Source organism: Camponotus vicinus, unplaced genomic scaffold (assembly GCF_025532165.1).
Source record: "Camponotus vicinus isolate PSW18456_S1 unplaced genomic scaffold, iyCamVici1.0 SCAF_4, whole genome shotgun sequence".
Classification (NCBI taxonomy): Eukaryota; Metazoa; Arthropoda; class Insecta; order Hymenoptera; family Formicidae; genus Camponotus; species Camponotus vicinus.
In genome coordinates, this window is record NW_028141976.1 from 19,267,431 (window position 1) to 19,281,682 (window position 14,252).

The 14,252-nt window shown below is 30.6% G+C and overlaps 1 protein-coding gene across 12 annotated transcripts in view; it reads left to right on the forward strand.

Annotated features, from left to right (window-relative positions):
- The window catches only part of Nmdar2 (glutamate ionotropic receptor NMDA type subunit 2), a 303,165-nt gene that overhangs the window by 37,875 nt on the left and 251,038 nt on the right, over positions 1 to 14,252 (forward strand). Inside the window, exon 1 of one of the 12 annotated variants that reach the window (XM_083097882.1) lies at positions 2,612 to 2,914. The exons of the other annotated variants lie outside the window; for them this stretch is intronic. The gene's annotated coding sequence lies outside the window, so the exon portion shown is untranslated. Of the gene's footprint in view, positions 1 to 2,611; positions 2,915 to 14,252 lie in introns of those variants that run through there. 12 annotated transcript variants of the gene reach the window in all.

Sequence of the window (14,252 nt, forward strand, 5' to 3'; positions counted from 1 at the left end):
ATCATTTCATTATTTCATAAAATCAAGACATGTAAATGTTCTTTACGTGTACGGGTTTCTTTTAAGTGAAAATTTAAAATATTGGAAGAGAAAGAGTCTCAATGTCTATAAATATGTACGAATAAAAAATCACTATTAAAATTAATAGTCAAGCAACACGCGATTTCACCGACCTTTGTTAAATAAAAGCTTACATAGAATTTACTCATGTCGACAATATCATTATCTTTTGTCTCGCATGCATAATAATATTCTCGGATGACGCTTGTTGCTTGAATTCCTGCCTTGTTCCTTTACAACATGGCAGAACCTTACATGAACGTTGTATTTTCCTGAAAGGAAAGGTAGGATGAAGTAATCCTCAAGGATATATATTCTAACTACGAGTTAATGCATTAACGCGTTATATGGTTTCCCTTGAGAAACATAAGTATGAACTCACGTATAGAAATTATTGTGACGTGGATAATTATAACGTTAACGGAAATATCGAAATTTACAGAAACTTATACCGTCGTCACCGCGCGGTGTTATGACGGAAATTAATTATCGCGATATAATTTACCGCAAAATTATATTGAATGTAGTATGACTTATCTTAATGGCTAATATGTATGACTTATTAAAAAAGGATTGAATCATATTTTGTTTGTAATTTCTGTTTACGCATCTTTCGTGACGTGTAGTAAAAATAAAAACCTACATTAATGTAACTATTTATTAAATTTTTTAATCTAAAGCTGATTTTACTTAAAAAGAGTAACATTAAATTTATGCGAAAAAAGAGGATGTATTCCTTATTTTAAGCTATTTTCCTATGTATCAAATATAAAAAATATAAGAAAAACAATTATTTTTTTATAAGATTGAATAATTCTAATGAAAAGATAATATATACAGGGTGACCCATTTTAACTTAGGCAGCCAAATAACTCGAAAAATAAGCAAGATAGAGAAAAATGTTTTAGACAAAAGTTGTATGGTTTCGAGGGGGCCATAAGATGGTATCATTGGTTTGACCTTGAAGAGTCATTTGAAGGTCATGTGAAGGTCACTTCAATTTTTTTAAATGGAATACCCTATATATTTTTGTACATTCTTGTAGCTTATTTCGAGAGCTTTCCAAAACACTATAATTAAGTACCTTTCCGTTAAGTACTTTTTGAGTTATGATGCTTGAAATAATTTCTTAATTTTACATAAACCGTAAAATATCTTGTAAAATATTTATTTTTCGATTATCTTACCTTAATACTTTTATGTACAAAATAATGAGAGGAATCAATTGGTGTAAAGAAAACACATAGTTGTTTTTAAGAAAAAATATGGAATTGTTAATTGCAAATTACATATTTTTTCTTCAAAACAACTATGTGTTTTCTTTACACCAATTGATTCCTCTCATTATTTTGTACATAAAACTATTAAGGTAAGGTAATCGAAAAATGAATATTTTACAAGATATTTTACGGTTTATGTAAAATTAAGAAATTATTTCAAGCCTCATAACTCAAAAAGTACTTAACGAAAATGTACTTAATTATAGTGTTTTGGAAAGCTCTCGAGATGAGCTACAAGAATGTACAAAAATATATAGGATGTTCCATTTAAAAAAATTGAAGTGACCTTCACGTGACCTTCAAATGACTCTTCAAGGTCAAACCAATGATACCATCTTATGGCCCCCTCGAAACCATACAACTTTTGTCTAAAACATTTTTCTCTATCTTGCTTATTTTTCGAGTTATTTGGCTGCCTAAGTTAAAATGGGTCACCCTGTATAAATAAATTATTGAATAGAGAATATTGTCACGAATATTTATGTATGTGTTACAGAAAAATATAATATATATAAAAAATATAATATAAAATTTTTATGCGCGTATATTTTAGCTTTTTTTGTATGTATGTTTTTAGTATGACTTATATAGAATTTAAAACACTATGTTTTTTATAATATTAAAAAATACATATATCTTCTAAAAAATAAAAAAAACGCGTTAAGATTTCAGAAAGATTAAGGTGAAGATGAAGAAAGACAAGGAAAAGTGAAAGAAAGCAGTCTTATATTTCATATGAAATATTATATATGAAATATTTCATGGTGATCATTTATTTTTTTATACATGTATGTGTATGTGTGTGTGTGTTTACATTGCTCATATATATATATATATATATATATATATATATATATATATATATTCTTTTATAGGATTATATGAGTGATGTCACCTATCCATGATAAATAAAAAAAGTCTAAAGAGCTACTCTACAGAGGAAGAAAATAAATGCTATATTTATATTTCACTGTCTCACATTCAACGGCTCATTTATTACACATTCGGGAAGAATATCAGTCGGCTCTCTGCCAAACATTTCGATACATTCCGTACATTAGTCCTTCCCCACGGAATTCCCACGTCTCGCAAGGCAATCATGAGTTCGCGATCTACGTAAAATACTCGATATAGAGAGAGGTGGTGTCCCGAAGACGCGGAAGTCTATGTTGGAGTTTCGGGGCGAAACGCGTGCGCGGGTGGTTTTAATCGGGGGCGGGGGCGCGGTCACGGGGACAGTATCGTCGCTCTTCAGTTGGGTTTGGTACGCGTCTCGCGACTGGCCGCCGACTGTGCGCCTCTCCGTAGAGAGCATCTTCGTTTTCCTTTTTGCCCTCATCTGTCGATCTCGCGAGTCGCGCGCGAAACTCGCGACGAAAAGAAAATTCTTTTCTTTGTACTTTTTCGGGAACTCCGTCGAAAATTTTCTCTTAAACTATCGATTATTCAAGAATCATCCGACTTTGCCGGAGCTTAACCACGTACAGCGAAGGCTACGTACATGTTCGAGGATGCAAGAGCAGTTACTGGTAATTCTTTCTTGGCAAGACAAGCGGATTATCATATGACGAAGGGTGAGTCGATGTGTTCGTGCGAGATTTTTTTTATCTATATCAGGCAAAACACATACATTATTCGCATCTCGCGGAAGGGACGATTATTATGCGGATGTTCAGTTGGCGCCGGACGGTTGACGTAACGAAGTTAGGTGTGTAGGAAGGAGAGTTGACCTTGTGGTCCTGCGGAATGTATAAAATAAGTGGACGGTGCGACCCGCGGTTTTGTTTAGCAAGAGCGATTTCGTTAATAAATGATAGAAAGTTAGTGACGTTCAATTTTCATTAATTATGTAAAAGAAAAAGAACTGGGAGAAAATCGGATTATAATTCAGAAATAGAAATGGATAAAATTGATAATTTTACTCATCTTATCTCACTTCAGTTTTAAAATTATTTATCATCTTCGTTGCTTTTTTTTAGCTACTTATAAATTATTTCTCAAAAGAATCAACCCTATCTTTAATTCCTTTAATTAAAAAATAATATAGAATCAAATGTGTGTATGTATTTATATTTATAATTTTTCTCTGGAAGTATTTATCAAATGATTATAATGCCACATTTTGCAAGCTGTTTAATCTTAGAAAAAATATATAAGAAAAAAAAGTATATTCAATAAAGAGAACATATAAATCGATTAACAATGCTAAATTAATAGCGCCAATTATATACATTTTTCTTCATATTTACTGTAGAAAGAAAAACAGGATAAAATTAAATGTACAAATTGAATTTATATTCCACTGAATTTATATTGTTGTTAATTTGGCAATCGGAGGATATAGGCGTAAAAACAACCAAGGTAAACAGTTTCAAAAAATTCCAAGGCAAACAATTTTAAAAGATTATGTGGAATTGATGACAACTTGAACAAAATGATTTAAAGATGATCGCAAGAATCTTAAAAAATTAAAAAAAAATTATAAATATAAATACATACACACATTTGATTCTATATTATTTTTTAATTAAAGGAATGAATTGCTAGATAAGGTTGATTTGAGAAATAATGTATAAGTAGCCAAAAAGAAGCAACAAAGAAGATGAATAATTTTAAAACTGAAGTGAAGGAAAAAAGAGAAAAAGAGAAATGAAATCTTTCTTTTTCCTTGTAGAATTTCTATAATTAATCAATTTATATTAATCTGGAATGTTTAATCTTTTTTAGAATATTTTCAAAATTTTTTATATTGAGAAAAATTCTTGTATCTAATAATATTATATTGTTATATAATCAGTATCGAAATGTAGAAACATTTTAAATCTACATATTAAGTTAAAAACAATTAAAAATATCTAAAGAAAATAGATAATATAAAAATCTGAAGATATCAAAAAAAGAAATTTCTCAAATACAATTTCTATGCATATTTAAATATATTTGCTTAAATTAACTCTTGTAATGGTTATATAAAAATATAATATAATGATAAATAATGTTTATATGTAATGTATAACTTTTATTATTTTATTCTCCGTGTTTGTTTTATATGCATAATCAAAAATACTTTAATAAATATGTAACAGCAGAATGTATTTGAAAATAAAAGACAATGTTCAGTTATCGTTGACAATGATAACAGCGTGTACAATAGTATCTAGATGTTGATTATGGCCGTTTCGATAACCTCGTGTAAGCTACTTGGTAGTGGGACGCAATCCGGTATCGATTCGCGTTCCGTTTAATGCGGAACTTGTATGTATCGATGGCGCACACTTCGAGACAAAGGTATTCGGCAAGTGGCTTAATTAAGTCGCGGGAATGTGTATTGTAAGGTGTGACAAAGGCCTCTTGCCAAGATTCGCCCTTTTCGAATGATCAAAAACAGTAGTTTTATATATCGCTTCATGAAATATTTTCATGTTTTATAAATGTTTTACAAAAACTTTACAAAATTTTAATAATTCTCTTTTCTATATCTATAAGATAAAAGATATATAACAAATAAATACGCTGTTTAACATTTGATATATATAAACTCTATGTTGAATGAAAACCGAGTAATATTTTATAATTTACATCAATTTTATAAATTATTATTTTTAATAGACTTATTTTTACTTCTTATTTTGCTGTAATAATATACATAATTTTTGTTGTATTAGTACATCTAATATTAGTTATATGCATTTATTTTTACGCTATTTTTATACAGTAAATTACATTTTTAAAATAAATATTATAAATGTATACATATAAATCCAGCATGATCGGGTGGTTAATATTAATGTCATACATAGTTGTGCTATAATTGTTTTCATATATGCAACTACATGTATCATTTGTACATCTATAAGAATAAATAAATCACTTGTGATTTTACTGTATAATTTTTCCTACAATTACTGTTTTGTTAAAATTTATTGTTGCTTTAAAAATCATAAACGCATGTAACGATGACATTTCTCATGTTATTCTATTGCATTTATTATATGTGTAAACCATATACTGATCCGAATACAGTTACAATTAGAAACGTGTACAAAGCGGACTATCGTCGCATTACATTGCTAAGGGCGATTAATTTAATCGCTTTTTTAACACAGTCAAAACAATTTTAATTGTGTGTATTTCGCTGCAATAAGTCCCATGAATTGCTATTTAGTTATATAATCTGACATATCGTGATTCGTTAAACTTTCCAGATTAAACGTAAATCGGTAAACGGGCAAGTGAGATTTCGTGTTCGTTCCACTTAGTATCTATTATCGACGTTATTATCCTATTCAACGTAATTATTCTATTCTGCTATATTATTTTGCATTGTACGTTATTTTAACAAATTATTTTTGAATATGAGTTGTTAATTACTTATATAAAATTCAAATTGTTAGTATTAATTGTAACTATTGTTCTTGAAGTAGCACATATAAATTTTTTTTAATTAAACTAGATAAAAAAGTATATATATTTTTAAGAGAAAATTAGATAAAAGTATATTGGAATATTTTCTTTGACAAGTTTTTAATAAAAATTATAATTTTGCATCATGATTTCTTAGCAAAATTTTATACAAAACATATTCAAAGCATGTATAATTGATATGTGCATAAGATTTGTGTTAATAACTTTGTCAAAAAAAGATATTTTAAAACATTTTCCGTTTTCACCGTAATATTTCACCTTAATTACTCCGTGAAAATTTTATATTGTTGGCTTAAATTAGCTGAACTTCATATGTTTACATGTTATGCATATTGTGAAATTAAATTATGGAGTTACATAACTTACATAAATACATATTTCTAATTGCGTGACGTTTACACAGGAAACTTTATTTATTATGGAACAATATTTATTATCAATGGTGTGTAAATTGCTGTTCCTAAGGGTCTAAGGAAATCTAGGTGACGACAACTATTAATTAACTATCAAGCTACCCATTAGCGAGGGCAGTGACAAGAAATGCACAAAATGCTTAAATAAATGAAGCTCAAATGGTTGTTGCCAGAGTTGATTGGCCTAATTATCACGACGACTCGATTTCATGGTCCAAAACCCGTAATTATAAAATATTTTTCAAAAAATTATAAATGAGATGTTAGCACTGACTTTTAACTTACAATTAGATCAAAGATTTCATTTTACACATATCTGTATTTATGAATTCATGAAATAATTATACATATAGTTTATAAAATGGAATGACAATTTCCCACATTTTACAGCTATTTTTTTGCACTAATTATTATATGCGTCTTTCCTTTTCATAGTTTACGGAGTATATTAAAACATATTATTTATAAAAGTTAAGAAATATATATAATTATTATTAATTAAAAGTTTGGAATGTATTAACTTTCATATAGCATTAATTAAATAGAAATTAATTTCCATTTCATCAAACAAAATTGCAGAGCATGTTTGACATTCTTGAACTTGACAAATTCGTCATTTATAATTATCTCTATATCATCGTTTTTTGTTTGCAATAATTAATTAATAATTATAAAATTATACGGATAACTAATTATAAAATTATACGGATTACATATACAGGGTGACCCATTTTAACTTAGGCAGCCAAATAACTCGAAAAATAAGCAAGATAGAGAAAAATGTTTTAGACAAAAGTTGTATGGTTTCGAGGGGGCCATAAGATGGTATCATTGGTTTGACCTTGAAGAGTCATTTGAAGGTCACGTGAAGGTCACTTCAATTTTTTTAAATGGAATACCCTATATATTTTTGTACATTCTTGTAGCTTATTTCGAGAGCTTTCCAAAACACTATAATTAAGTACCTTTCCGTTAAGTACTTTTTGAGTTATGATGCTTGAAATAATTTCTTAATTTTACATAAACCGTAAAATATCTTGTAAAATATTCATTTTTCGATTATCTTACCTTAATACTTTTATGTACAAAATAATGAGAGGAATCAATTGGTGTAAAGAAAACACATAGTTGTTTTTAAGAAAAAATATGGAATTGTTAATTGCAAATTACATATTTTTTCTTCGAAACAACTATGTGTTTTCTTTACACCAATTGATTTCTCTCATTATTTTGTACATAAAACTATTAAGGTAAGGTAATCGAAAAATGAATATTTTACAAGATATTTTACGGTTTATGTAAAATTAAGAAATTATTTCAAGCCTCATAACTCAAAAAGTACTTAACGAAAATGTACTTAATTATAGTGTTTTGGAAAGCTCTCGAGATGAGCTACAAGAATGTACAAAACTATATAGGATGTTCCATTTAAAAAAATTGAAGTGACCTTCACGTGACCTTCAAATGACTCTTCAAGGTCAAACCAATGATACCATCTTATGGCCCCCTCGAAACCATACAACTTTTGTCTAAAACATTTTTCTCTATCTTGCTTATTTTTCGAGTTATTTGGCTGCCTAAGTTAAAATGGGTCACCCTGTATATATATATATATATATATATATATATATATATATATATATATATATATATATATAAAGAAACACGCACACACACACATACACACACATCTACATTAAAAACATATTTATAAAAATATCAAATATTATATATAAAACAGTTATGATAAATCAAAATTTTATTTGCGTTGAAAAATATAATAATTAAGAAAGAGGGACCGAGCAAGTATCACAATTCTATTCGCGCTATTTCTGTCGTAATAAATCACCTATTTTCAACAACTACTGCGGTTAACATTGTTAATTAATGATCCTTGTGTCGAGGGAAACACGTGACAGGTTGACACATAAAGAGTAAAGATAAATGATCTTTGATTGTGCAATTTAGAAAAATAAATAGAAAATGTTCTGTCTCTCTTCCTTTGACGATCGATATTTAACGTTACCGTACAGTCGTTATAGATGTTCATATTACTGCTTACGTTTGCGCGCGTGCACGCGATATATATCGTTTATTATTTTACTTTACAAACAATTGAAGCATATAAAACTAAACATTGCGTGAAATATTACTAAAAAAGACATGTATAGTGAAAAATCTTGGTATCGAATAAAACTTTAAGAGATTTTTCCTACACATTACGGAAATAATAATTAACAACGTTAATTAACAGCCAATGGAACATTAGCCATAACCGTTGACGACACAAAGGGGGATGAGATAAATAATGCTCGAGTAGCTCGCGGTTAGAATAATTTTTACCGGGTCACAAAGTCACAAAGCCGCGCTTGCGGCATCAACGACGTCTTATAAGTTAGCGGAACAAAATGGGCGGAATCAATTATAATTGATATTTTTATTTGTTGCTCATTTGTTGCTAAAAAGTTGCCAAAGAAAAAAATTTGTTGCTTTGTCATTTTTTTAAAAAAATCATGTTCCGCTAAAGGAAGATTAAGTTAGCGGAACAATATATATAACAACAAAATTATACGTAATAATAATATAAAACAAATTAAAAATCGAATAAATAGTTTAAGGTTCAGTGTATAACAAATAATAAAAAAATAATTAAAATTCCGGGTCAATGAACCGAGATCGCGTATCTTGTGGCGACAAACAAAAAAAAAACAGCACCTATATATTATTTTGGCAAAGATGGAAAAAACTGTGAAAATAACATATGAATCAAGTGCAAGATTTATTGACAATAGACAAACGTTTCTACCCCATTCGGGTTCTCTTCAGTGAAAAAGATAATTAGTTAATTGACAAACGCAAACAAAAGAGTGGTACAAAACATTGCTAGCATGTAAAAGTCGCAAAAAATAAAATAAAAGTGTCATTGCGCATCAAAGATTAATTTATGTCTGTGAACGTGTGCAGACATGACGCTCGAATTATTTATAATAACTTACATAAACAATTATGGAGTTGCCGGTATATAAAGGTATCGGAACGCATAAAAGACGGCGACGAATTTGTTTACGCATGAGAGACAATAACCGATTAGTGTACATGTGCAAACATGGCACTCATCTTAGGCGTTGAAAAGTCTCTGAAAAGGAACGTTCCTCCATATAAAAGCATGGCAAAATCCAAGCATTTAGTAATCAGAAGTAGCGAGTCATCAATGTGTTTATGGTCCTGAAAATTACCGTGGTAAATCTGTAAAAATTATAAGCAGAAGGAGTCAAGAAGACCCAACATACATGTCAACAGATGTCGCAAAAATAATATGTTATGTACCGAATCAATAAAATAACAAAGACGAACCGTTACACTTTTGAAATCAAACGCAAAGATAAATAACATGAAGTAAGAAATAAAAATAAAAAAAGAATTCGCAAAATAATAACCGTTGAACCAAAAGGTAAGAAGCAATTGAAAAAATTCGATAGAGAGCTCACCAAGACGCCCGGAAGAAAGCAGAAAGGAGTTAGGCCCATCAAAGAGCCCGAGAAGCGTCGAAACTCATGTATCGATGGATCGCTCGATGGAAGTTCGAACAGTAATAAGACACGCAAGCCGAAATATCCGAGCTAGCTGTTAGAGAGGGAGGGGATAAAGGAAATAAAAAAAGGGGGGGGAAAAGGAAAGGAAAAAAGGAGGTAGAAGGAGAGGGAAAGGATAGGAATAAAGGAGAGATAAAAGATATGCTAGACTAAATTTCTAAAGGAGTTAAACTAATTTATTTAAAATGGGAAAGTAAGAGCTATCCAGCAGATCCGTGTCCTCTTTGATATTAATACTGTTAGATTGATTTTTGATATGCAGCATTTCAGATACCAGTCTTTTAATGTAATGTGGTTCGTTGTCTAATATGAAAACGTTATTCCAGTCAAATTCATGACCTGCTAATCTGTGCTCCGACACAACGCTTAAATTAGCAGATGGATTATCTATGTTAGAACGATGTTCTTTAATCCGACGGATTCTGTTCTGTCCATCGACGGATAACGTTACTGTTTGTCTTGACCAATCTCTATATAAAAACAAGATGAATGAGATGTTACACGATTCGAACACATACCAGACTATAGACAGAAATCCTTTGAACATCCTAAATAACAATTTAAAAACATTGTTGAAGGATTGGGTTGGAAAAAATTATATTACTAATATTAAAGCGAAGTCTCTCAAAACTAGTGCGGGAACTTTACCACGAGCTTACGGCCTGCCTAAAATACACAAACCCGGCATTCCGCTCAGAATTATAGTCTCTTCCATAGGAAGTCCCTTACACTCCTTTGCTTTATTTTTACACAATCTCATTTATAAAAATATCCCCAATCCTTCTAGTCATGTTGCCAATAGTTTTAACCTCGCTAAACTTATGCAGGATCGGCCCTTTGATGAAAATTTAAACCTTTTTTCGCTAGATGTGATTTCTCTGTTCACTAACATACCTCTAGATTTAGCAGTGGGTGGGTTGGCCAAGAGATGGCATCATATAAAAAAAGGCTGCTCTCTTCCGTTCCATGAGTTTATAAGAGGTGTAAAATTAGTAATGAATTCCACTTTTTTTACTTTTGATAATGTTATCTACAAACAAACATTTGGCACACCAATGGGATCTCCACTGTCTCCGATTTTAGCGGATATAGTGATGTGTGATTTGGAGGAGAAAGCACTCAAACAATTGCCTTGTAGTGTTCCTTTCTACTTTAGATACGTCGATGATATTATATCGGCTGCACCCCTCACACTCATTTCAGATATTAAAAAAATCTTTAATTCTTTCCATCATAGAATTTACAGTAGAAATTGAACAGAATAGATCATTGAGTTTTCTTGACGTTTCACTTATTATTCAGGACAATAAAATCGTAACGGACTGGTACAGAAAACCTACTTTTTCAGGACGTTTCCTAAATTTTAATTCACACCATCCTATGGCCCATAAGAAAGGCATTATTGTGAGCTTGACTGACAAAGTGTTCCACGTCTCGCACCCGCAATTCCATGAAAAAAATCTCCATTTCATCATTAAAATTTTAATTGAAAATAGTTATCCTCTTAGTTTAATTTTTAAAGTTATCGGCAATAGAATTCATAAACTAATTTTTTCTATTCCTAATTCAGTCAACTCTCTTCCTTCGTCTACTTCTCCTTGTCTTTCTACATCTGATCCTCCCCCTCCCCCCTCCTACTTTGCGATCCCCTTCATTAAAAACATAGCTCCGAAATTTATACCTCTGTCGCATCACCTTAATAAAAAATTAGCATTCCTCATTCTTAATAAGCTAAACTGTTTCATCAAAGTACACAAGGATCCCCTACCCAACGAACAAAAAACCAATGTAGTTTACAGAATTAACTGTCTTGACTGTAATGCCTCTTACGTTGGACAAACTAAGAGACAACTTACTACTCGGATTAAAGAACATCGTTCTAACATAGATAATCCATCTGCTAATTTAAGCGTTGTGTCGGAGCACAGATTAGCAGGTCATGAATTTGACTGGAATAACGTTTTCATATTAGACAACGAACCACATTACATTAAAAGACTGGTATCTGAAATGCTGCATATCAAAAATCAATCTAACAGTATTAATATCAAAGAGGACACGGATCTGCTGGATAGCTCTTACTTTCCCATTTTAAATAAATTAGTTTAACTCCTTTAGAAATTTAGTCTAGCATATCTTTTATCTCTCCTTTATTCCTATCCTTTCCCTCTCCTTCTACCTCCTTTTTTCCTTTCCTTTTCCCCCCCCTTTTTTTATTTCCTTTATCCCCTCCCTCTCTAACAGCTAGCTCGGATATTTCGGCTTGCGTGTCTTATTACTGTTCGAACTTGCGATCCATCGATACATGAGTTTCGACGCTTCTCGGGCTCTTTGATGGGCCTAACTCCTTTCTGCTTTCTTCCGGGCGTCTTGGTGAGCTCTCTATCGAATTTTTTCAATTGCTTCTTACCTTTTGGTTCAACGGTTATTATTTTGCGAATTCTTTTTTTATTTTTATTTCTTACTTCATGTTATTTATCTTTGCGTTTGATTTCAAAAGTGTAACGGTTCGTCTTTGTTATTTTATTGATTCGGTACATAACATATTATTTTTGCGACATCTGTTGACATGTATGTTGGGTCTTCTTGACTCCTTCTGCTTATAATTTTTACAGATTTACCACGGTAATTTTCAGGACCATAAACACATTAATGACTCGCTACTTCTGATTACTAAATGCTTGGATTTTGCCATGCTTTTATATGGAGGAACGTTCCTTTTCAGAGACTTTTCAACGCCTAAGATGAGTGTCATGTTTGCACATGTACACTAATCGGTTATTGTCTCTCATGCGTAAACAAATTCGTCGCCGTCTTTTATCCGTTCCGATACCTTTATATACCGGCAACTCCATAATTGTTTATGTAAGTTATTATAAATAATTCGAGCGTCATGTCTGCACACGTTCACAGACATAAATTAATCTTTGATGCGCAATGACACTTTTATTTTATTTTTTGCGACTTTTACATGCTAGCAATGTTTTGTACCACTCTTTTGTTTGCGTTTGTCAATTAACTAATTATCTTTTTCACTGAAGAGAACCCGAATGGGGTAGAAACGTTTGTCTATTGTCAATAAATCTTGCACTTGATTCATATGTTATTTTCACAGTTTTTTCCATCTTTGCCAAAATAATATATAGGTGCTGTTTTTTTTTTTTGTTTGTCGCCACAAGATACGCGATCTCGGTTCATTGACCCGGAATTTTAATTATTTTTTTATTAATAATATAAAAATTTGTTGCTAATTTGTTGCTCTTAAAATATTCAATTTGTTGCTTGCAAAATAAATTTAAACAATAGCGGAAAACTTTTCACAGCGAGCAAAGTTACAAGAGTAAACTATCAGAAAAAAATTTGTTGCTCGCTTAAATTTGGTATTGAGATATAGTTTGAATTTGTTGCTTTTGAAATATCCAAGTTCCGAATTTGTTGCTTGCAAAATAAATTTAAATAATGATGAAAAACCTTTCACAGCGTGCAGAGCTACAAGAGTAAACTACTAGAAAAAAATTTGTTGCTCGCTTAAATTTGGTATTGAGACATAGTTTGAATTTGTTGCTTTCAAAATATCCAAGTTCCGAATTTGTTGCTTGCAAAATAAATTTAAATAATGATGAAAAACCTTTCACAGCGTGCAGAGCTACAAGAGTAAACTGTCAAAAATAAATTTGTTGCTCACTTAAATTTTATATTGGAATATAGGTTGAATTTGTTGCTTTCGAAATATGTAAGTTCCGAATTTGTTGCTTGCAAAATAAATTTAAATAATGATGAAAAACCTTTCACAGCGTGCAGAGCTACAAGAGTAAACTATCAAAAAAAAATTTGTTGCTCACTTAAATTTGATATTGGAATATAGGTTGAATTTGTTGCTTTCGAAATATCCAAGTTTCGAATTTGTTGCTTGCAAAATAAATTTAAACAATAGCTGAAAACCTTTCACAGCGTGCAGAGCTACAAGAGTAAACTATCAGAAAAAAATTTGTTGCTCGCTTAAATTTGGTATTGAAATATAGGTTGAATTTGTTGCTTTCGAAATATCCAAGTTCCGAATTTGTTACTTGCAAAATAAATTTAAATAATGATAAAAAACCTTTCACAGCGTGCAAAGCTACAAGAGTAAACTATCAGAAAAAAATGTATTGCTCGCTTAAATTTGATATTGGAATATAGGTTGAATTTGTTGCTTTCGAAATATCCAAGTTCCGAATTTGTTGGTTGCAAAATAAATTTAAACAATAACGAAAAACCTTTCACAGCGTGCAAAGTTTAAATTACATCGAAAACATATTGACTAAATTTTTACTTAATATATTTGGCACAAGTATTCAAGGCCATATAAATCTTATTAATTGTTATTGTATCGTCATATACATATTCTTGTAATTTAATTTGTTTATTATTTAAACTTATTGCAACAAATTCGAAACTTGGATATTTCGAGAGCAACAAATTCAACCTATATTCCAATACCA